This window comes from Kogia breviceps, chromosome 4 (genome assembly GCF_026419965.1).
Source record: "Kogia breviceps isolate mKogBre1 chromosome 4, mKogBre1 haplotype 1, whole genome shotgun sequence".
Classification (NCBI taxonomy): Eukaryota; Metazoa; Chordata; class Mammalia; order Artiodactyla; family Physeteridae; genus Kogia; species Kogia breviceps.
In genome coordinates, this window is record NC_081313.1 from 88,520,847 (window position 1) to 88,545,879 (window position 25,033).

Consider the following 25,033-nt stretch of genomic DNA (forward strand, 5'->3'; position numbering starts at 1 on the left):
ATGTGAAGCTCCCTGATGGTTTACATTCTTTCAGTTTAGTAAGCCCAACATAAAAAACACTGTTCCTACTCATAGTTTTAGCAAAAGCCCTGGGATTACATCTCATTGAATGAGTTAGGTCATTTTTCCATCCTTGATCGTGTGGTCAGGGGAATAGTATATGATGATAGGCCAGATCTGGATCAGGTGTTAACTGTTGGAACTGGGAATAGGAAGTGTGGTCAGCTACGTGGTCTGAACCATGCAGACTGAGAGTCAGGGTTGGTGGTTCACTGAAAGAGAAAGAAGGTACTGTTACCATGGGAAGTGGGAGTGGATGCTGGACAAGCATAACCAAAAGACATTCACTCTAGTCCTCCTAGTGTGCATCCTTGTCCTCCCTCATATATAAACCCTTGCAAAAATGCCCTCATCTAATATAATGCAGTGTTTCACTTAAAACTTCCAGTGCATTTACCACTTGACCCCCAACAGAGGAAGACAACTCAAAGACTTGTTTAATTACTGCATCAAACTTTAAGTCTAGAATCGCTGGGTAATTACTCTCAGTTCTGTTTGAAAAGACAGCCTCAGGGTCAATAACTTATGGTTAAATCATAAATATAACTAATTGTAATAAAGCCAGTATTCAGTGATAGAAGGAAAATAAAAATACGGACAATAAAAAATAAAAAACTCTTAATTAGAAAAGAGAAAAAGGGGAAGTAACCCACAGAGATTTTCCAATTTTCCAATGATCTGTACATTTCATTGGTCAGGGGTGGCAAGGACTCTGCCTGGGCAGTGGAATAAGATTTTTGATTAGCCAACATGGCTGTCTCTTGTTCTACCACCCAGGAAGATCTTTGTTATTTCTCCTCCTGGTCACGGCCAACATGGGTATTGAGAAGAATTCCCTTACTGGGGACTGCACAGCTTTAGCAGCCCTTTTGCTATTGATGAGAGCTTGGAGTCCAGGAAAACATCTTGAGGGCTGAGCAGTAACAAACCTTTGCTGAGAGTTTCTTAGTCAATACAACTTTCTTATAAATTTAGAAGGTTTTTGATTTATTTGTATTTGACCAACTTTTCCCAGTACCCAAAGCCCAAAGCCTAGTCCTTGAATCAAACTATTGCCCTGGTATGTCTCTAAACAACTTTGCCACCCTAACGTAGTTCTCCAACAGGGGGCATTATTTTATTTATTTATTTTTTTACCTCGGAATATTTGGCAATGTCTGGAGACATTATTATTATCACAATAGGGGGTGGTGGGGTGAGTAGGCAGGTGTCACTGACATGTAGAGGTAGTGCCCAGGGATACAACTGTTAAACATCCTGCAATGCGCAGGACAGCCTCCCACAACAAAGAATTTTCCAGTTCAATATGTCAATAGAACTGAGGTTTGGAATCAAGCAAATCCTAGGCTTCTCAATCTTCATCTTGGCCTCTGTCTCTAGGCCATTCAGAGCAACTTGTTGAAGTAACGGTGCACAACTGGTTTGTCCCTGCTCCCAGGCTATAAATATATTTTTTGCTAGGATGGCTGGGGAGGAGCCCAGAGCACCAGGCTTTCCCCACCTTTTATTTTGTGTGGTTAAAGACCTGAATTTTAGTTTAGGGTTATTTGATTTTCAACCATGTAAATTGCAAGATAATCAGCCATCTTGAATTTGTAATAAAAGACTGAAAAGATTTTCCTTTTATTAAGACTTCACTCAAAGTTTGCTTCTCTTTTGAGGGGTCTTACTGAAGACTGCTGCATAGTAGGCAATATACCAACATCCTGACATTTTTACTAAGTGCCCTTCAGTTCCATCCTTACTAGGCAAGTAGTCTGATTTTTAAGAGGTGGGAATTTACCAGATGTTTTACTTATTATGGATTGGTCACTTCTCACCATATAATACAGGGATACCAGATTCCCTTCATTTTCTTTTATTGACTCAATCAGTTCTACATTTTAGGGCTGTCATTTGTAATGATTGATTTCCAGAATAAATTTTTATATTTGTCAGTCTTCTTTTGTATGCCAGTGATAGAAATCCAGTTAAAAAGTCAATCCTTCCCATCTCTGTAAGTGGCAACTCCATTTTTGTTTATGCTCAGATCCCAAACCTTGAAGTTATCCTTGACTCTTTTTTCTTTCACCTCCCCAATACAATCTTTCAGTATATTCTGTTGGCTTCAAAATATATCTGACATCTGACCAGTTCTTATCACCTCTACTTGGGTCACTCTGGTTCAACACCATCTTCTCTCTCCTTCTACATAAATCGTAGCAAGTCTCCCCACTACTACTGGTACTCTCAGAATATTTGCCTCAGAATTCTAATAACATTCTTTTGAAAAGTAAGAGATTACATCACTTTTTCTCAGAATCTTTAACTAGCTTCCCGTGTAACTCAGAGTACAAGCTCAAGTCCTTAAAATGAGCTAGTTTTGTGGTCCTGTTCTCCCTCCCTTCTGAGGATCTTTCTCTAAACTCAGATTTTACTGTTGTCCCCACTGCTCACCCCATGTAGGCCTCCTTGGTCTTCCTTAAGTGGGTATTTTGACTTACTGTTCCCCCAGCCTGGAATGCTCTTCTCCAGATATCCCTATGACTCACTTCCCTATCTCCTCTAGGTCCTTGCTCAAATAGCACTTCCTCTGTAAGTTCTTTGATTACTGAACAGAAATCTGAAATCTCCTACCTCTCTCATACTTGTTACCTTTTCCCACCTTTTCCTTCATTATAGCCCTTATCCTTTTCCTGCTTTTTCTTTTTTTATAGCCCTTATCACCACTTAGCACTTTGTATTTTACTTATTTATTTTGTTTTTTTTTTTCCTCTCTCTAGAATATAATCTCCACGAGGGCAGGAATTTTTGTCTCTGTTGTGTGTGTGTGTGTGTGTGTGTGTGTGTGTGTGTGTAGGAAAATTCATGACACATATTTTAGTAGCCTTCCAGCAATATTTGTTGAATGAATTAATAAATAAGCAAAAATAGTTTATTGCATCATGTAATTGATAATTCTAAAACACTGATGAGAACACCCTGCAGAGGGAGAGAGATTACTCATTTAGCAAATCTTCTGTAAGGGAGAGGGGGAAAGTGTCATTAGATTTATTAACCTAGACTGTAAGTCAATATAAGTATAAAAAATATGAAGTAATGCGACCCCTTGGTGGCACAATGGTTAAGAATCCACCTGCCAATGCAGGGGACAGAGGTTCAAGCCCTGTTCCTGGAAGATCCCACGTGCTGTGGAGCAGCTAAACCCGCACGCCACAATTCCTGAGCCTGCACTCTAGAGCCTGTGCTCCGCAACAAGAGAAGCCATCACAATGCGAAGCCTGTGCAACACAATGAAGAGTAGCCCCTGCTCGCCACAACTAGAGAAAGCCCGCATGCAGCAACGAAGACCAACACAGCCAAAAATAAATAAATTTATATTTATATCAAAAAGTCCACATATATTCTAAGATAAATAAGGCTTTAAAAAATATGAAGTAACATAAGAAATATAAGTTAAAAAATATAAGTAAATGGCTTACAGGGAAGGGAACCAAAGGACTTTATTTCTCATTGGAGGTCTCTATCTTTAGGGAGATATTGTTTCTAGTTTCTAAGTTTGTCTGTTATGCAAATACCCTTGTAGTACCTTTTGCTTAGAAGGCTCTGACTGTGCAGGAACTTGAGAAATCCAGAGAGAATTGTTTCCCAATAATAATTCTGCATTCCAGCAGCTACATCTGAACTCACCTGAACTCAGATGTGATTAAATCTAGAGATAAAATGTTTTCAAAGTTTTCTTCGTTTCTCTTGTCATCCCTTGGCACTTCTTTGAGTTGGCTCACTGTCAAATAGGTACTTACTGTGTTCTTTCAGTTTAGCAACCTCAGCTGAAAGTTTTCTTTCTGATTAGGTCCTGCAGAATTTTGGGATTGAGTCTTGGTCCAATTGGGTCACATGCTCATTCCTGAACCACTGCTTGGGGCAGGGAATATGCTAATTGTCCAGACTGGGGTGCCTATTCCACCTGCACCTATTCCAGGAACTTCCTGTTTTTCCCAGGAACTTGAGAGTGGAAAGGATCAGTGCCACGCAAACTACAGTGATTGACAATAGAGAAGGGTGGTTCAACAGAAGAAAATTTAAATGCTGCTACCAAAAGGAAGGGAGTTGAAAACAACACAGGTCCATCACTTACATTCACATGCAACTCACACTCATTTTTTTCTGAAAGCTTAGACTCTTTATATATATAATATATTATATTATGATTATTTATGCATAGCCTTTTTTTATGTAGGCATTCCTGCCTGATCTATTTTTCACCTAACATCACATCATGAATAAGAAATTTTCTTTGAAAACATAATTTTAAGTGGATATAAAATTAAATTTAAATTCATTGCTTGATTTTAGATATTTGGTTTATCAGAATTAGATTTTGGTTTATCAGAATTGGGATGTTACTTATTGGAGAAGTAGGAGAAGTAGAGATCAGAAAGAGAAGTAGGACCAGGACTGGGGTGAGGCAAAAGAGATGCCTGGGACACAAAGTGTACGTCGATACTCACTTTTAGGGTCATGCAACTGCAGGGTGGCACTTGCATGACCCTGAGAGTGAGTGTCTCTGTAAATTTTGCACCCTGGGCACCTCTCTTGTCTCACCCTAGTCCTAGTCATAATGAGAAGCACATTCAGGGAATAGGAACTATGTTTGGCTGTGAGTGTGAGTTAGAGATGGTAGCCCGTATAATTGAGCAAGTTGGTGGGAATGATTAAGGTGCACTAGATAGTAGTTATACGTTTTCACTTGTCTATAGAAACCTTTGCTGAGCTCTGATAAGGATGATAATACCTTTGAAATAATACAAGGAATATAAGTTTTATTCATGGGTTTATAGTAATTTGAATAAGAAAATGTTCCATCTAGAGATACTACCGAGAAAGCTGTTATTTATTTTTAACTCAAACTACTTCAAGTGGAATATTATTTTTTTCATTGAAAAATAAAAATTGTAGAAAAGACTTGAGTTAGAGAGTGTTACACAAGTAATACCTATATTCTTTGACTAACTTCCTTAAGCAAGACATTTGCCACTGCTCAATGTTGGATATGAAATCCCAGTAGAATAGTTGTCTTTCTTGTTCTTAAGTCTTTGAAAATAACTGTTTCTGTATCATAGTGAGAGACTAGAATATGGAATTCTATACATCTTTTAGGTTCCTTTGCTGATAGAGAAGAGAAGCTGAAAAAATTTTAAATTAAACAGATTGTCCAGTAATTTTGAGGTCTGTGTTTGAAGTGGAATTAGATAACATATGTAATGTGTGTATACTTAGGTACGCATTCACTACATTTTGTATCTTGGAAATCTGTAAGTAATACTGTTTAATATTGGAGGTTTGATTTAAGATACTCTATTGAAAGCAGTATAGAAGTCATGATTAAAACTTCCATATTTAAATATCATTTTAAGGCTTTGACAACTTTTGTCAAAGCCTTACTTTACACCAAAGTGTACAAATCAGAGAAAGCCGTAATTCCCCTTGGAATTTCATCCATTCAGTAGCCACTTGTTTGGTGGCTCTAACGTTCAAGTATTGTGTAGGATGCTGGCTATATTAAGATAATAATCCCTGTCCTTAATCACGTCACAGTTTAGTGTTAGAAAAGGAATGTAATAACACTTTCATTGTATGTTGATTAGATTTCCAACCCATTCTAGCATTGAGAACCTTGTCAAATCTAGAAGAGAGTAAAATGCTTGTTAGGGGGCAAAGAAGGAATGCTTTTGGAAATACGTAAAAAGCTTAGAAGAGTAGGAGACGTGGAAGATATTCCTGATATACTGTGTTTGGTTAGTTTCCTGACCAGAAAGAAAGGATCTAATTTATTAATATTAATCTTATTTATTGGTAACATCTATGAAATGTCCTTTGATTCATGCGAAAGTCAAGGAAGCAAGGGAAATAACAGGAAACAGAATAGGCAAACAGAAAAGAGGAGCTTGAAAGAAGATAGTTGATTACAAACCAAGAAGTCAGGGTTCGAAATACTAGGGCATGAGGCAAAAAATGAGAAACTGTGACAGGGCTGTAAACTGCACATTCAACATCAGTGATAAAGATGAAGCCAGTGACCAAGGAACAGCTTAGAAATTCTCCTAGTTTCAAGGATTGAATGAGAGCAGCCAACATCAGAGCCATGCTTTGGCATACCGAATCATGTTAGACAAAGAAAGTGGGTGTTTACCAGGAGAATCCTTCCCAAACCTTCCCAGCCTTTGACAAAGTTTTTCTTACACAGTTAATTATTTCTTTAGGCTGTAATATCAACATATTATATATTAAATATTTAAAATTTTGCTTCTACTGTGTTTCAAACTTGAAATTAGTTTTATGCTGTGAAAATGGAGAAAAACATGAATTACCTCTTCAAAACTGAGGAAATAGGTTAGGGAGAAGTTAAAATGCATTACTTATTGGGGAAGTTGTGGGAAGAAAGGGGAGAGAGTAAGCAGGGGATGGACAAGCTAGGTAAGCATAGCACCCTGATTTTTAATGTCGTGAGCGTGATGAACTGCCAAAGTTGATTTCCAGTAGGAGCCTACCATATTCCATGTGTCCATTTTTACCTTTTTCTCTGTAGTGAACAGTTCTGACTCCTTGAATTTCTTCTTGCAGCTCATGTTTTCTGCCTAGACATAGGATCATTCCCATGAGACTTCACTGCACGTTTTCTCAAGTGTCTTCCTCATCCCTAATGTGTAATCCTTCAACATGGACCTGCTACTTTAGCTAAGATATGACCAGCAACGAATAGTAGTAAGGTAGGATTACTTTACTCTTCTTAGTAGATTACTAAATAAATTTATATATATATATACACACACATGCATATATTAATACATATATATACATATATATAAACTTTTTTCCTCTGAAACTGTGAAAACAGTTTTGACTTGTCTTAATTTTATAGTGTTCTTTATGTTATTCTCCTACCTAGGCAGGCTACAGTCATTTTATATTTGTGTTATTTATTTTTTTGCTTGGCATTTATCCTACTGCATTCTATTCCATTTATGATTTAGTTATTATTTTTTTCAACTAACACAGTCAGCAGAAGCCAACTCTATCTCTTTCCTGACCTGTGTGCCCACAAGTCCCATATTTTCAACTGCCTTGTACCAAACTCAGTGTATTTTATTTTCCTTCTTAAACACTTACTTCTCCTTCTGGTTTTTGTATTTCCATTAATATCATTATTAATCCATTATCTAATATAGTCCTGTATTCACTTACTATTTTATTCATTTATTTGATGCACATTAATAGGCTTGTATTAAGGATCAGAGAACTTCCTGGGGATTCTGGTGATATAATGATGAATAAGTTGGATATCCTATCTTTATAGCTTATATTCTAGAGGATGGGAGAGGTTAAAAACTACACTGACAAAATAATTATGAATTGCAGTAAATTTTTTGAAGGAAAGCAAATGACTTGGACATATGGTGGCCGGAGCTACTTCAGATAGGGTGGTCACAAAAAGCTCCTCTAAGGAGTTGGTATTTAAGGTGAAACCTATATATGAGAAGGAGCTATTTCAAGGAGGGTGTGTGTGTGTAGTGGGGGGGCATGGTGGTGGTGATATTTTTGGTGGGGAAAGCATTCTCATTTGAAGGAATGGAAGAGTGAAATAAGTCAAACAGAGAAAGGCAAATACTGTGTGTTCTCACTTTTATGTGGAATCTTAAAAAGCCAAACTCATAGAAATAGAGAGTGGAATTGTGGTTGCCAGAGGCTGGGAAGTGGGAGAAATGGGGAGATGCTGGTCAAAGAGTGCAAACTCCTACCTATAAGATGAATAAGTTCTGGGGATCTAATGTAGAACGTGGTGAATCTAATTAAAAATACTGTATTATATACTTGAAAGTTTTTGTTATGCGGGCCTCTCACTGTTGTGGCCTCTCCCGCTGCAGAGCACAGGCTGCGGACGCACAGGATCAGCGGCTGTGGCTCATGGGCTCAGCTGCTCCGCGGCATGTGGGATCCTCCCGGACCAGGGCACGAACCCGTGTCCCCTGCATTGGCAGGCGGACTCTCAACCACTGCGTCACCAGGGAAGCCCTACTTGAAAGTTTTTAAGAGAGTAGATCTTAAATGCTATCACCACTCGCACACACACACACACACACACACACAGACACAGACTCAGTTGTAATTGTGTGAAGGTATGGAGATGTTAACCAACTTTATTGTGATAATCATTTTACAATGTATACATGCATCTAATTATCACATTGTACACCTTAAACTTACATATCTTATATGTCAATAATATCTCAATAAAGCTGGGTGGAAAAAAGAAAAAAAAAGGAATAGTGGGTACAAAGACTTTGAAGGAGGAAAGAGCTTGGTGAATTTGAGGAATTTAAAAAACTGCATTGTGGCTGACATAGTAGGAGAGACCGAGATGGGTAGGAAGAAGTTATAGAAATATTCAGGGCTTTGAAGGGTTTGGCATGTAGTTTGTTTTGTTCTTAAGTTATATCATCATTTTAGCTACTATGTGAGGAATGGACTAAGTGGGCTGGAACTGAAAGCTGGCAATTTTAGGAGCTAAGGTGAGAGATAGTGGTGCCCTGATTAAGATGCTAGCAACAAGAGTGGGATGGATGGATTTGATATGACTTTCTTTTTTTTTAGTCAAAGTCTATGGATATTTTTGGTGAGGAAAGAGTGTTACTCGATGATGACTCCATGATCTTTGGGTGGATGCTAGCATCAGGTACAGAATCTTTTTAGATAATTATCTTTCTCATTATCTCAAGGATTAGTTGTTTTACCAAAAGGGAAATTAATTATAATGCTACAAATAACATTAGTGCTGGAAGTAAAAGCATCTGACAAATTTGTAATATGTACTAGTTAATACTTTGTTTTGCTTTACTTTAGGTGCAAACACATAGTTTTTAATTCAATAGAAATTGAATAGATATTAAAGTAGACCTTTCCACTTCTGTGTTACTTATTTTTTCTAAGTTAATTAGTAGTCATATCTTTCTTTTGTTTTTTTTTTTGCTGAAGAATTTTTACAGTGTTTTCAAAAGAGAGGAGTTAATGTTTATTGTTTGTGACAAGCATATGGCTAGCTGTTTTAAATACTTTATTTTTTTTTACAGTCCTGTGAGTTTTCCCTCTTCACATATGGTTATCTTTTGAGTTTTAGAGCTGAGAAGTAGTTGAATAATGGGATATTGTAGCTGGAAGGTTATCTTAGAGATCATTCACTTCCTCTTCTTTTAGCTGAGACCTAGAAAGCTTCCATGACCTGCCCAAGATCACACAGTTGATTTTCAATTTTGGTGAGACTAGTGCTGCCTTTACCCCTTATGCTTCCATCAGGCTGGCATCTTCTCAAGCCATCTTCCCATCCCTTCAGTATTTCATTTTGAAAATGTTCAGTGCTACAGAAAAAAATGGAAAATGCGGGACAATGAACACCCATATTACCTTTCATCTGTATTCACTCACTGTTAATTTTTGCTACATTTTCTCTCTTTTTATATATTTATATATTTTAAAAACTGCTGGAAACTATATTAAAAATATATATTATATTTATATTATAGTATATAAATATATAATATAAATTTTTAAGCGTGCATTTCCTAAGAATATGGATAATTTTCTGCATGATTATAATATCAATATTTATATAAGAAAATTAACATTAATTTAAGAATATGTTTAATATAATGATCCATATTCAGATCTCCCCAGTTGTCCCTAAACATTTTTTTTTTGAGTTTTTTGGATTTAGGATTCAATCAGGTTTCATGCACTGTATTTGATGCTTATCTCTTTATTCTCTTTTAATCTTGAACAGTCCCCACCTCTTTTTGTTTTTCATTATCTATCTGTATTTTCTCTTAAAATATATAGTTTGTGTATACTTAATGTCTTTCTTGAGAATTGCCTGGTTTCTGAGAACATTATTCATCCAAAACTTATTTGCAGTTTGCTTTTTCCTTCCAATTCTCTGAGGTTGCTGGAGATAAAATTGTTTATTCCAAGCTTTTTTTTAAAAAACATCAATCCAACTTTACATGTACATTGGCTGAGGTTTCTACATTTGGTTGGATTAAGTTAAAGATAAAATAAAAACTGGGAAATTTATGTTGTATTCAACCCACTGGCACCAGTTGGCAATTGAAATTCATTTAAAACAACTGAAGTCTGCAGGAGTTATTCCCCCACCTACTGTGGCCCTCTCCCACCTCCTAACCAGTTGATTATACCTAGGAATATATATGTAGTCACTGTGGACGTTACAAAGCTAAGATGTTACAGTCTAAGTCTTCATCTTTGAAAAATGCACAATTTCATGTGGGAAGTAGATTGAAATGCAAATGATATATAAGCAAGTTAGTAGAGACAATCAGAGCTAAGCACAATAAGAAAAGATCTAAGTACCTGCTCTCTCTGGTACTTGTGTAGGGCTGGCCTTCAGTGGGTGTTCTCTTTCTTCCTTCCTTGCTGGCTTTTGAGTTTCACAGATTTGTTTGGTTTTCTTTAAGAATTACATGGCATTTAGGAACAAGTGGAGCTTTGTGGGGAGGAAGTGGGAGGTAAGTTTTAAGCAGTATTTTCAAAGTGGGGAGAGTCATATTTTGGTTGAGAGGAAAGGAAGAAAGTGCCAGTGAGGAAGGAACTACTCTGGATGTTTTAGAGATGTCTATGAAGACTTTTCCTTCTTTTTCCTACAGCCAGGATTAGATTATACTTCTGTGTTTTTACTATACTTGGTACAGGGATTCCTTAAGAGCAGTTATTGTTAGGTATTAGAACTCTTCCTTTCCTCTAATGAGCTTCCTGAGGCTGTGACCAGTACTTTTTTATCTCTGTACTCAGAACTTCACTTAGTGTGTGGCATATTGTAGACATTTTAAAAGTACTTATGGGATGAATAAATAAATGAATGAAAGGAGTTTACTAAGACATAGAGCAAAAAGACAGATTCCTTTCCTGGGCAACTACAGTAATGGTTCAACCTGTGGTTAGATGAATTTATTGCTGAGGTGCTGAATTAGAGCTAGAATTGGTTCAGGTAAAACCTGAAAAAAATGAGGGAATAGAGAAGGATGAGACTTTTGATACAGGAGCCTGGGATATGGAAGAGGGATAAAACTGTTCAGTGGAAACCAGAAGCATTCTGTGAGAGGGGTCAAGATTCTGTTATGTGAATACATTTGGGAGATTTTCCTGTCTCATTATATAAATACCTTTGTCATTTTCTGAATAAAAATAAATTAACTATATTTGAGGGAGAAATAAATTTTTTTTTTTTTTGGCCATGCCATGCGGCATGAGAGATCTTAGTTCCCTGACCAGGGATCGAACCTTTGCCCCCTGCATTGCAAGCATGGGATCTTAAACACTGGACTGCCAGGGTAGTCCCATGAAGGAGAAATAATTTTTAATGTTAAGCATTCATCTCTGAAATTTGATTTTTATCTTCTCAGTCCTCAGTCTTAAAAAAAAAAACTTGTTGGGGAGTCTTTTCTTTAAATTTTGTTAACATTATAAAATGAATATATCCTCTTATAAAAATACAAACTAGAGATACATAAAATAAAAAGTGACATTCTTCCCAGTATTCTGACTCTCATTCTTCACAAGTAGCTAATGTTAAAGGTTTGATGTGTGTCAGTTTGAACTTTTAAAACGTATATAGTCATCCCTTGGTGTCTGCAAGGGATATCAATGATGCAGGACCCCCTGCTGATACCAGAATCTGAGGATGCTCAAGTCTCTTATATAGATGGCATGGTATTTGCATGTAGCCTACACACATCCTTGCCGTGTACAGGCTACCTCAGAGATATTGTGGGTTTGGTTCTAGGTTACTGCAATAAGGCGAATATTGCAGTAAAGCAAGTCACACTAATTTTTTGGTTTCCCAGTGCATATAAAAGTTATGTTTACACTGTACTGTGGTTTACTAAGTGTGCAGTAAATAGCATTATGTTTTTAAAAACTGTGCATACCTTGATTAAAAAATGATTTATTGCTGAAAAATGCTAACCATCATCTGAGCCTTCAGTGAATCATAGTAGTGACATCAAAGATCACTGATCACAGATCACCATAACAGGTATAATAGTAATGAAAAGTTTGAATTACTGAGAGAATTACCAAAATGTAACACAGAGACATGAAGTGAGCAACTGCTGTTGGAAAAATGGCGCCGATAGACTTGCTCGATGTGGGGTTGCTACAGACCATCAGTTTGTAAAAAACACATTATCTGCGAAGTGAAAAAGTGGAGTGCAATAAAACGAGGTATGCCTGTACTTTAAATCATCTCTAGATTACTTATAATACCTAAAAAAATATAAATGTTATAGAAATAGTTGCTGGCATGTGGCAAATTCAAGTGTTGCTTTTTGGAACTTGGAGGAATTTTTTTTTCTTGAATTTTTTTTCTTGAATTTTTTTTTTTTTTTTTGCGGTAGGCGGGCCTCTCACTGTTGTGGTCTCTCCCGTTGTGGGGCACAGGCTCCGGAAGCGCAGGCTCCGGACGTGCAGGCTCAGCGGCCATGGCTCATGGGCCCAGCTGCTCCACGGCATGTGGGACCTTCCCAGACCGGGGCACGAACCTGTGTCCCCTGCATCGGCAGGCGGAATCTCAGCCGCTGCGCCACCAGGGAAGCCTTTTTCTTGAATATTTTGATCCCCGGTTGGTTGAATCCATGGATGTGGAACCTGTGTATATGAAGGGCCAACTGTATTAAAAATTTATATTTGTATAATTTAAAAAAGAGGATCATTTGATATACATATTCTGAAATTTGCTTTTCCTACTTGTCCTTAAATTTCTACTTATACTTCATGTACTTCCAAAATTTGTTTGATGTGACTTTATATTTGAAACGTAAGAGGACAGAATCACGAGCAGAGAGTAACAGGCAAAACCCAGAGTTAATCGAATATCTGAGGAAGATAAATTTAAAAAGCTCATGCTAAGGGCTTCCCTGGTAGCGCAGTGGTTGAGAGTCCGCCTGCCGATGCAGGAGACACGGGTTCGTGCCCTGGTCCGGGAGGATCCCACATGCCGCGGAGCGGCTGAGCCCGTGAGCCATGGCCGCTGGGCCTGCGCGTCCGGAGCCTGTGCTCCGCAACGGGAGAGGCCACAACAGTGAGAGGCCCGCATACCGCAAAAAAAAAAAAAAAAGCTCATGCTAAGGAAAATACCTGCTAGTTTTTATTTGTGTAATTGTTATCTTTGACTTGTTTAATCTCTATGAAATTGTAAAAGTAATCATTTTTCATATGATGTGCTTCTGAATAAACATATAAGAGATAATTAGAGTCAAACTTTGAGGCTCGTGGAGTACATCTATGGGAATATGCCTATATGCTTGACATCGTATGAGAAACATGAGGATACAGTCATGAATAGGATACTGTCATTCCTGAATGTTACGATAACAAAGGGCAGAGGCAAGAGAAGGCTGCCTAATGGAGGTGATCTGAGCACAGTCTTAATGCTAGTAAGAGGTAGTGAAGCTTTAAAAAAAAAGTGGCTAGGGAGAAGAAAGAAGGATTGATTAAGCATTGGAGGTTTTTAGGACAAGTACAATGGAAAGAAAGTTAAGGGAGGTCAGTTGATTCACAGTGTGTAGGGAAAGAAGTAGGGGGGCTCTATGTCCTAGTTTGTCTAGGACAGACCAGGTTTACACCTGTATTCCTGGCATATTGAAGAATAGCACCTCATTTTACTCTGAAAAGTACCCTAGTTCTGGATGATAAGTGACATCCTTACCCTAAAAGGGAGAGAATATAGGGGGAGCTGATAAATTTTAGAGGAAATAGTGGGTGACTGGAGATCATTTGGAGGTCAAAGAGTAGGTATAGTAGCAGTTTAGACTCCAGAGAGGCGTAGGAAGGTAGTAGGTTATGGTCTAGAACTAAGATAGTAAAATTTACCATTGCAGAGATGAAACAGTTTTAGATTCAGATTATGGCCAGTGGCAATGGGTAGTTGAAATGGACTTGATTGAATGGATCTTTGGATAAGAGAAAGACTACAGAGGTTAAAATCTCCATGGATGAAGATAAGACTTGGGTTGGAGAATAAGATTGGGAGCAAGTAGAGATTGAGAGGCAGATTTGGAAATAATAACAGCAAGGTGGAATAGAATTTGGTAGAGCTGAATGGTGTAAATTTCAAAGGAGAAGAGATTTTTGAATAAGATTGGAAAGAGCAGTGATTTGGAAATGGCACTAGGGAATCAGGATAATGTTACCCACCCCTCATCCCCCCTGCTGCACCCCCACCCCCCCCAGCCCCATGGATGTGGGTGGTGGAATGTAGGGAAGGTATAGTCTCCACGTAAGAGCCTGTGTTTTTGGGGAACCAGTTTTCTGATGGGAATTAAAGGGTAGAGATTTAGGGAAGTTTATTTACAAACTGAATGGAATTCTAGAAGAACGATTCAGGAAGAAAACAGATTTGTTGGAGCATGACTGTAGAGAAGGATGGGACAGGAGTGGGAATTAGGCCTTGCCTTTTGGGAAAAGATGGAATTATACAAAAAAGCCAAGAATGAAATTGACTTTCCTCCATGTTTTAAAGAGTGGCACGGGGCTTCCCTGGTGGCGCAGTGGTTGAGAATCCGCCTGCCGATGCAGGGTACACGGGTTCGTGCCCCGGTCCGGGAAGATCCCACATGCCGCGGAGCGGGTGGGCCCGTGAGCCATGGCCGCTGAGCCTGTGCGTCCGGAGCCTGTGCTCAGCAACTGGAGAGGCCAGAATAGTGAGAGGCCCGCATATCACAAAAAAAAAAAAAAAAAAAAAAAAAAAAAAAAAAAAAGATAAAGAGTGGCACAAAGTTTGCCTGATACGGGCTCTCTGACAGGCTTTCTCACTGCAGAGTAGGGACTGGCTTTGGCCTAGTTCATATAACCTATAACTGATGAAACCTTGTTGGTTGCCATTCTGTTAGTATATGTGTGCCTTTAATGAGCCTATTTGAAAGTACACATGGATTTTGAAATTATTTTTACTTCTCCCTACATTGTTACTCTCCTTGAAGGAAAAATATTTGGCCTTAATTTGAAAACTGAACTCTTTTATTATAATAATTGATCATATAGGAAGAGTTAAAAGGTCAAGAGGTATCTGGATAACAGTTATAGTTTGAGAATTTAGGGCATACAAGTTAGTATGCATTGTGCACTTAATCCTTTTAACTTTGTTCCCCTGTTTCCCTTCAAATTATCCATGGTTTGCAAACATGTTCCCCATTTTTCCACCTGTGTATCCTTGCTTATGTTCAAACTTGTATTTAGAAAGGAGCCGTCCTCCATTACTTGCTCTTCTTTGTTCTCTCTTGTGTGGGTGCTCTCTCTCATGCTTTATTAGCAATGACTGCTTTTTAATGTCTCTCCAAAGCCGGACACACTAAATACTTTATCTCATCTAATCTTCACAATACCTGCAAACTAGGTATTACTATCCCCGTTTTAAAGATAAGAAAACCGATCTTTTAGGAGGTTAATTAAAATGTGCAGTTACACAGTTATGAAATGGTGGAGTTAGGATTTCAACCCAGGACTGTTTCCAAAGCCACCTCTACACACAGCTTTGCAGAGAGACATGCATGTACATGAGCTCCTTTCATGACTATCCCGCAAGGCTTGCCAGATATTTTTTTTTGATTAAAAATAGTTTTTCTAGCTTTAATGAGATATAATTTACATATAACATTGTATAAGTTTAAGGTGTAGAGCATGATACACATATAATTGTGAAATGATCTTCTCTTCTTAATAAAGGTTTTTTGAGTACTCTGCTCAGCTGTACTCTCTCCTTTCTCTGTGTCTTTGTAGCACTTTGTACCTCAGGCTTTTATATTCTGTGAAGACTTCCCTGATTGTCTCTGGAAATGTGGTACATACTTCCCCTGTATCCCCACTGAGCTCATAACCAATTTGTATTTGTGAACCTGTTTAATTATATGGCATTTGTTTGTTTCCACATTTGTTAACCCTAGTAGGTGGTGAGCTTCTTGAGACTAGGGACTGTAATTTTGTGCATCTTGATATTCCCAGCACTGAGAAATATGCCTGGCAAATAGGTGCTCACTACTGTCGCTGAATGAATTTTGAATGAATTGTGTCATTGTTACCTGTGAACTTGTCTATTTATTCTTAATACACAGTAATTGGTTTGAAGGCAGTAATCCAGGATTTTATTTATGTTTGTATCCCTAACAGTATCTCTCCCATGGTTACTCAATAAATACCTGTTGATTTATATAATATCTTAAAACAAATAAACAAAAATTCTGTTAATAATCCTGCTCTGCCCCAATAATTTTAAATATCAGTACCTCAAATACATTTTTGAAATTAAAAAGAAACAGTTAATTTAAAAGCAAACATGTTGTTCATTTGTTTATAACCTCACACAGCTTTTATTCAGTGTTCTCTCTCAGTGAAACATCATTATCTATTAATGCTGTTCCCATAGGCTGTCTGGCCAACCTAGTGCTGTTTCAGTTGAATTTAACTTTTATTTTAAATTAAGCTAAAGCAACACTTTGAAATAAGGAAAGTGTAGGAGGAGTTTTAGATTACCATATCTGTAAGGTGGTCAAGGTCAGCATATATTAACTGATAATGAATGCTGTTGCCTTTGTGATTAAACTTTGGTGACTGTTCATTCCAGCCTGTTTAACTGCTTCTGAAAAAGCACTTCATTTTGTATTCATGTGAGGTCAATTTTTTGTTTTGTAACTGTGGTTATTACTTGCACACTTGGTGGCTTTTTGTGACTTTGTTTCTGTCTTGCTGCAAGCAGCTTAAGACAGAAACTTTGTTCACATAGTCACTGTTTCTGACTTCTGTCAGTATTGAAACATATAAAAGGTAAGAAATACCATTATTTTTGTACTTTGGCGAATGAATGATTTTATAGTCTTTATCAATGAACAAACATATTCTGATAAAGTAATTTGAACCATGAACTGATTTTGATGGGTTTTATTAGTCAAGGATTATAAATTCAAATTCTATTAAATTTCTTTTTAAAGTTTTTAAATTTAATTTATTTTTTTATACAGCAGGTTCTTATTAGTCAGCAGTTTTATACACATCAGTGTATACATGTCAATCCCAATCACACAGTTCATCACACCACCATCCCCACCTCCCCGCGGCCTCCCCCCTTGGTGTCCATACATTTGTTCTCTACATCTGTGTCTCAACTTCTGCCCTGCAAACCAGTTCATCTGTACCATTTTTCTAAGTTCCACATACATGCATCAATATATGATATTTGTTTTTCTCTTTCTGACTTACTTCACTCTGTATGACAGTCTCTAGATCCATCCACGTCTCAACAAATGACTCAATTTCATTCCTTTCTACGGCTGAGTAATATTCCATTGTATATATGTACCACATCTTCTTTATCCATTTGTTTGTTGGTGGACATTTAGGTTGCTTCCATGACCTGGCTATTGTAAAGAGTGCTGCAGTGAACATTGGGGTGCATGTGTCCTTTTGAATTATGGTTTTCTCTGGGTATATACCCAGTAGTGGGAATCCTGGATCATATGGTAATTCTATTTCTAGTTATTTAAGGAACCTCCATACTGTTCTCCATAGTGGCTGTATCAATTTACATTCCCACCAACAGCACAAGAGGGTTCCCTTTACTCCACACCCTCTCCAGCATTTGTTGTTTGTAGATTTTCTGATGATGCCCATTCTAATTGGTGTGAGGTGATACCTCATTGTAGTTTTGATTTGCATTTCTCTAATAATTAGTGATGTTGAGCAGCGTTTCATGTGCTTCTTAGCCATCTGTATGTCTTCTCTTGGAGAAATGTCTATTTAGGTCTTCTGCCCATTTTTGGATTGGGTTGTTTGTTTTCTTAATATTGAGCTGCAAGAGCTGTTTATATATTTTGGAGATTAATCCTTTGTCCATTGATTCATTTGCAAATATTTTCTCTCATTCTGAGGGTTGTCTTTCTGTCTTGTTTATGGTTTCCTTTGCTGTGCAAAAGCTTTAAAGTTTCATTAGGTCCCATTTTAAAATTTTTGTTTTTATTTCCATTACTCTTGGAAGTGGATCAGAAAAGATCTTGCTGTGATTTTTGTCAAAGAGTGTTCTTCCTATGTTTCCCTCTAAGAGTTTTATAGTGTCCGGTCTTACATTTAGGTCTCTAATCCATTTTGAGTTTATTTTTGTGTATGGTGTTAGGGAGTGTTCTAATTTCATTCTTTTAAATGTAGCTGTCCAGTTTTCCCAGCACCACTTATTGAAAAGACTGTCTTTCTCCATTGTATATCCTTGCCTCCTTTGTCATAGATTAGTTGACCATAGGTGTGTGGGTTTATCTCTGGGCTTTCTATCCTGTTCCATTTATCTATGTTTCTGTTTTTGTGGCAGTACCATATTGTCTAGATTACTGTAGCTTTGTAGTATAGTCTAAAGTCAGGGAGTCTGATTCTTCCAGCTCTGTTTTTTTTCCCTCAAGATTGCTTTGTCTATTTGGGCTCTTTTTTGTTTCCATACAAATTTTAAGATTTTTTTGTCCTAGTTCTGTAAAAAATGCCATTGGTAATTTGATAGGGATTGCCTTGAATCTGTAGATTGCTTTGGGTAGTATAGTCATTTTCACAATATTGATTCTTCCTTTTCAAGAACATGGTATATCTCTCCATCTGTTGGTATCATCTTTAATTTCTTTCGTCAGTGTCTTATAGTTTTCTGTATACAGGTCTTTTGTCTCCCAGGTAGGTTTATTCTTTTTGTTGCAGTGGTAAATGGGAGTGTTTCTTAATTTCTCTTTCTGATCTTTCATTGTTAGTGTATAGGAATGCAAGAGATTTCTGTGCATTAATTTTGTATCCTGCAACTTTACCAAATTCATTGATTAGCTCTAGTAGTTTTCTGGTGGCATCTTTAGGATTCTCTGTGTATCGTATCATGTCATCTGCCAACAGTGACAGTTTTACGTCTTCTTTTCCAATTTGTATTCCTTTTATTTCTTTTTTTTCTCTGATTGCCGTGGCTAGGACTTCCAGAACTATGTTGAATAATAGTGGTGAGAGTGTACATCCTTGTCTTGTTCCTGATCTTAGAGGAAATGCTTTCAGTTTTTCACCATTGGGAATGATGTTTGCTGTGGGTTGGTCATATATGGCCTTTATTATGTTCAGGTAGGTTCCTGTATGTCCACTTTCTGGAGAGTTTTTAATCATAAATGGGTGTTGAATTTTGTGAAAAGCTTTTTCTGCATCTATTGAGATGATCATATGGTTTTTCTTCTTCAATTTGTTAATATGGTGTATCACATTGATTGATTTGCCTATACTGGAGAATCCTTGCATCCCTGTGATAAATCCCACTTGATCATGGAGTATGATCCTATTAATGTGTTGTTGGATTCTGTTTGCTAGTACTTTGTTGAGGATTTTTGCATATACATTCATGAGTGATATTGGTCTATAATTTTCTTTTTTTGTAGTATCTTTGTCTGGTTTTGGTATCAGGGTGATGGTGGCCTCATAGAATGAGTATGGGAGTGTTCCTTCCTCCGCAATATTTTGGAAGAGTTTGAGAAGGATGGGTGTTAGCTCTTCTCTAAATATTTGATTGAATTCACCTGTGAAGCCATCTGGTCCTGGACTTTTGTTTGTTAGAAGATTTTAAATCACAGTTTCAATTTCATTACTTGTGATTGGTCTGTTCATATTTTCTATTTCTTCCTGGTTCATTCTTTGAAGGTTATACCTTTCTAAGAATTTGTCCATTTCTTCCAGGTTGTCCATTTTATTGTCATAGAGTTGCTTGTAGTAGTCTCTTAGGATGCTTTGTATTTCTGCGGTGTCTGTTGTAACTTTTCCTTTTTCATTTCTAATTTTATTGATTTGAGTCTTCTCCCTCTTTTTCTTGATGAGTCTGGCTAATGGTTTATCCATTTTGTATATCTTCTCAAAGAGCCAGCTTTTAGTTTTATTGATCTTTGCTATTGTTTTGTTTCTATTTCATTTATTTCTGCTCCGATCTTTATGAATTCTTTCCTTCTGCTAACTTTGAGTTTTCTTTGTTCTTCTTTCTCTAGTTCCTTTAGGTGTAAGGTTAGATTGTTTATTTGAGATTTTTCTTGTTTCTTGAGGTAGCCTTGTATAGCTATAAACTTCCATCTTAGAACTGCTTTTGCTGCATCCCATAGGTGTTGGATTGTTGTGTTTTCCTTGTCATTTGTCTCTAGGTATTTTTTGATTTCTTCTTTGATTTCTTCAGTGATCTCGTGGTTATTTAGTAATGCATTGTTTAGCCTCCATGTGTTTGTGTTATTTACGTTTTTCTCCCTGTAATTCATTTCTAATCTCATAACATTGTGGTCAGAAAAGATGCTTGATATTATTTCAGTTTTCTTAAATTTACTGAGGCTTGATTTGTGACTCAATATGTAATCTATCCTGGAGAATGTTCCGTGCGCACTTGAGAAGGAAGTGTAATCTACTGTTTTTGGATGGAATGTTCTGTAAATATCAATTAAATATATCTGTCTGTGTGTCATTTAAAGCTTCTGTTTCCTTATTTATTTTCGTTTTGGATGGTCTGTCCGTTGGTGTAAGTGAGGTGTTAAAGTCCCCCACTGTTATTGTGTTACTGTCAATTTCCTCTTTTATAGCTTTTTTTAATAGCTTTTTTAGCAGTTGCCTTATGTATTGAGGTGCTCCTATGTTGAGTGCCTATATATTTTTAATTGTTATATCTTCTTCTTGGATTGATCCCTTGATCATTATGTTTTGTCCTTCCTTGTCTCTTGTAACATTCTTTATTTTAAAGTCTATTTTATCTGATATGAGTATTGCTATTCCAGCTTTCTTTTGATTTCCATTTGCATGGAATATCTTTTCCTACCCCCTCACTTTCAGTCTGTATGTGTTCTTAGGTCTGAAGTGGGTCTCTTGTAGACAGCATATATATGGGTCTTGTTTTTGTATCCATTCAGCAAGCCTGTGTCTTTTGGCTGGAGCATTTAATCCATTCATGTTTAAGGTAATTATCGATATGTATGTTCCTAGACCATTTTCTTAATTGTTTTGGGTTTGTTTTTGTAGGTCCTTTTATTCTCTTCTGTTTCCCACTTAGAGAAGTTCCTTTAGCATTTTTTGTAGAGCTGGTTTGGTGGTGCTGAATTCTCTTAGCTTTTGCATGTCTGTAAAGCTTTTGATTTCTCCATTGAGTCTGAATGAGATCCTTGCTGGGTAGAGCAATCTTGGTTGTAAGTTGTTCCCTTTCATCACTTTAAGTATATCATGCCACTCTCTTCTGTCTTGTAGAGTTTCTGCTGAGAAATCAGCTGTTAACCTTATGGGAGTTCCTTTGTCTGTTATTTGTCATTTTTCCCTTGCTGCTTTCAATAATTTTTCTTTGTCTTTCATTTTTGCCAATTTGATTACTATGTGTCTTGGTGTGTTTCTCCTTGGGTTTATCCTTCCTGGAACTTGCTGTGCTTCCTGGGCTTGGGTGGCTATTTCCTTTTCCATGTTAGGGAAGTTTTCGACTATAATGTCTTCAAATCTTTTCTCTGGTCCTTTCTCTGTCTCTTCTCCTTTTGGGCCCCTTATAATGCGAATGTTGTTGCATTTAATGTTGTCCCAGAGGTCTCTTAGGCTGTCTTCATTTCTTTTCATTCTTTTTTCTTTATTCTGTTCTGCAGCAATGAATTCCACCATTCCGTCTTCCAGGTCACTTATCCATTCTTCTGCCTCAGTTATTCTGCTATTGATTCCTTCTAGTGTAGTTTTCATTTCAGTTATTGTATTGTTCATCTCTGTTTGTTCTTTATTTCTTCTAGGTCTTTTGTTAAACATTTCTTGCATCTTCTCGATCTTTGCCTCCATTCTTTTTCCGAGGTCCTGGATCATCTTCACTATCATTATTCTGAATTCTTTTTCTGGAATGTTGCCTATCTCCACTTCATTTAGTTGTTTTTCTGGGGTTTTATCTTGTTCCTTCATCTGGTACATAGTCCTCTGCCTTTTCATCTTGTCTATCTCTCTGTGAATGTGGTTTCTGTTCCACAGGCCTCAGGATTGTAGTTATTCTTGCTTCTGTTGTCTGCTGTCTGGTGGATAGGCTATCTAAGAGGCTTGTGCAAGTTTCCTGATGAGAGGGCCTGGTGGTGGGTAGAGCTCACTCTTGCTGTGGTGGGCAGAGCTCAGTAAAACTTTAATCTGATTATCTGCTGATGGGTGGGGTTGGGTTCCCATCCTGTTGGTTGTTTGGCCTGAGGCAACCCAACATTGGAGCCTGTCTGGACTCTTCGGTGGGGCTAATGGCAGACTGTGGGAGGGCTCATGCCAAGGAGTACTTCCTAGAACCTCTGCTGCCAGTGTCCTTGTCCCCACGGTGAGCCACAGCACCCCTCTCCCTCCCTCCCCCTGCAGCCTCTGCAGGAGACCCTCCAACACTAGGAGGCAGGTTTGGTTCAGTCTCCCCTGGGGTCACTGGTCCTTCCCCTGGGTCCCAATGTGCACACTACTTTGTGTGTGCTCTCCAAGAGTGGAGTCTCTGTTTTCCCCAGTCCTGTTGAAGTCCTGCAATCAATTACCACTAGTCTTCAAAGTCTGATTCTGTAGAAATTCCTCCTCCCATTGCTGGACCCCCAGGTTGGGAAGCCTGATGTGGGGCTCAACCTTCACTCCAGTGGGTGGACTTCTGTGGTATAAGTGTTCTCCAGTCTGTGAGTCACCCACCCAGCAGTTATGGGATTTGATTTTACTGTGATTGCACCCCTCCTACCATCTCATTGTGCCTTCTCTTTTGTCTTTGGATGTGTGATATCTTTTTTGGTAAGTTCCAGTATCTTCCTGTCGATGATTGTCCAGCAGCTAGTTGTGATTCCTTTCTTCTCACACGAGGGAGTGAGAGCATGTCCTTCTACTCCGCCATCTTCCTATTCAATTTCTTGCCAGCTTATGAAAATTTGTCTTGGAGGAAGAATGAAAGATTTCCTATTTCTATGGCACAGCTTTTATTCACTTATGTTTTGATTTTTCTATATAAGCATACCTTCCATGGTATATTTGAATTTTCTTTCAATGTTAAAAAAAGGAAGTGATTAAAGAAATATTTTTGACAACAATATATCATCTGTGTTAACATAAGTCTTCCTTACTTGGAAGTATTCAGTACAGATTAAAGTTTCTTTATGCTATATAAAAACAGTATTTTCTCTGTATATTTGGAGAATGTAAAAATGTTTCCAGGATGTATAAAGGTTGTGGAACCAAAAGTTGAAAAACAAGAGGCATTTTAGAAGAAATACTTGCATATACCCTTATACTTATAAGAAATACCATGGGAATTCTATTGTCCTGTCAAGGAAACTAGTTATCTGTTTTATATTTTGCTATTAAATAGTGTCTATTTTTGTTTAAGAAGTATGTATTTATAGATCTATTTTATACAGGATGAAATTCTAATTTTTGAATATGGCAATTTTTAATGGTTCTTTTAAAGTTTTTAATCACTATTTATGGTGAATTGAAAATTCAACTTAACTTACTGGATCCTAAATACCAAGCTGAATGCCATTCAATAAGAAAGATTTAAGTAAATTTAAATAGTCAATAATATTTTTAGGATTTTTACTAGTTTTACCTTTTAGGAAAGATGCTATTTTAAAAGATGTTATTTATTAGTTTTACCTTTTAAAAAAGATGGTATTTTAAAAGATGCTATTTTAAAGTAGACATCTTTGCTAATGACATGCATGTACTTTTGTAGAATACTCTATTTCTGCCTGATTTGTACTGAGTATCCACTACATTATAGAAATGCTTATTTTAAAATCTCATTTACAAATCTTTTAAAAAATGGGTTTGCTCTTGTAATTATTTATAATAAATTGAATACCTACTGTATATGGATAGTAATTTTAGCCCCAGTGTTATAAAAGTGAAAACTCTGTAATATTCTTATTTTCATGTATATCATAGTTTGATGGGAGAAATATACCTGCACAAATAATTAAAATATACTATGAGAAGTGTTATATTAATCACAGGTACATACATGATCCCTGAAATCTGAGAAAAGGGAACACCTAAGTTGGCCTGGGTAATTATGGTTGTGGTGATGGTCAGAGAAGGTTTCACAGAGAAAACAACTTTACAGTTGTTGAAAATTCTGCAGGCAGACAAGGGATAAAAACATTTAGACTGAAAGAACAACATCTGCAAAGGCACAGAGGTATGATCATGAGACGTTTAAAGGACCATAGGTAGAAAGTTGTGGTACTATTGTTTGAGGGTGGAAGGCTGTCTGGGGCCAGCTTGGATTACCAGGCAAAGGAGTTGGAATTTTAACCTATAGGTTAGGGTTGTAAATTTAATACCTCGTGTTACAAGTAATAATAGAATTAATACTTAGAATCTCTAAGTATCCTAAAGAATGAAGAGGGCTAAATAGGGATTGTAGGGCATGAGGGGATGCATGTATAATGCTGTGTAGCCTCAACCAGTTAATTCATTTAACAGATTTTTATTGTCTACTATATGCAAGGCACTGTTTTAAGCACTGGAGATAATAGTGGGGGAAGATAACAGAGTAATTCCTTGCCCAATTGGAAATTATATTACAAATCAGTCTGTATTGTACCCCCACCTGCTTGCTCTCTCTCTCTCTCTCTGTAATTTTTGGCTACAGCATGATTGTATAATTTCCTTGTAATTTTTTTTTCATCTTCCTTATGGTTGACATAGGCAGCTTTGCCCTATTACTTATGGAAGAATGTAGCTAAATCTGTGACACCCTCTGCACGTTATTGTTCTTCCCCCAACCTGTAGTTTGAGGTCTGGGCATTACTTTTTTTTTAAAATAGAAATTTCTTTTGAGGTAATTGTAGATTAATACGCAATTGTTTGAAATAATAATCCCTTGTACAGTTGGTCTAGTTTCCCCTCATGGTAACATTTTGCAAAACTGTGACAACCAGGATATTAA

The 25,033-nt window shown here is 37.2% G+C and overlaps 1 protein-coding gene across 6 annotated transcripts in view; it reads left to right on the forward strand.

The window, feature by feature from the left end:
• The window catches only part of FER (FER tyrosine kinase), a 468,410-nt gene that overhangs the window by 8,593 nt on the left and 434,784 nt on the right, over nucleotides 1-25,033 (forward strand). For 4 of the 6 annotated variants that reach the window (XM_059063150.2, XM_067031424.1, XM_059063147.2 and 1 more), the window contains exon 2: nucleotides 6,664-6,809. The exons of the other annotated variants lie outside the window; for them this stretch is intronic. The gene's annotated coding sequence lies outside the window, so the exon portion shown is untranslated. The remainder of the gene's footprint in view (nucleotides 1-6,663; nucleotides 6,810-25,033) is intronic. 6 annotated transcript variants of the gene reach the window in all.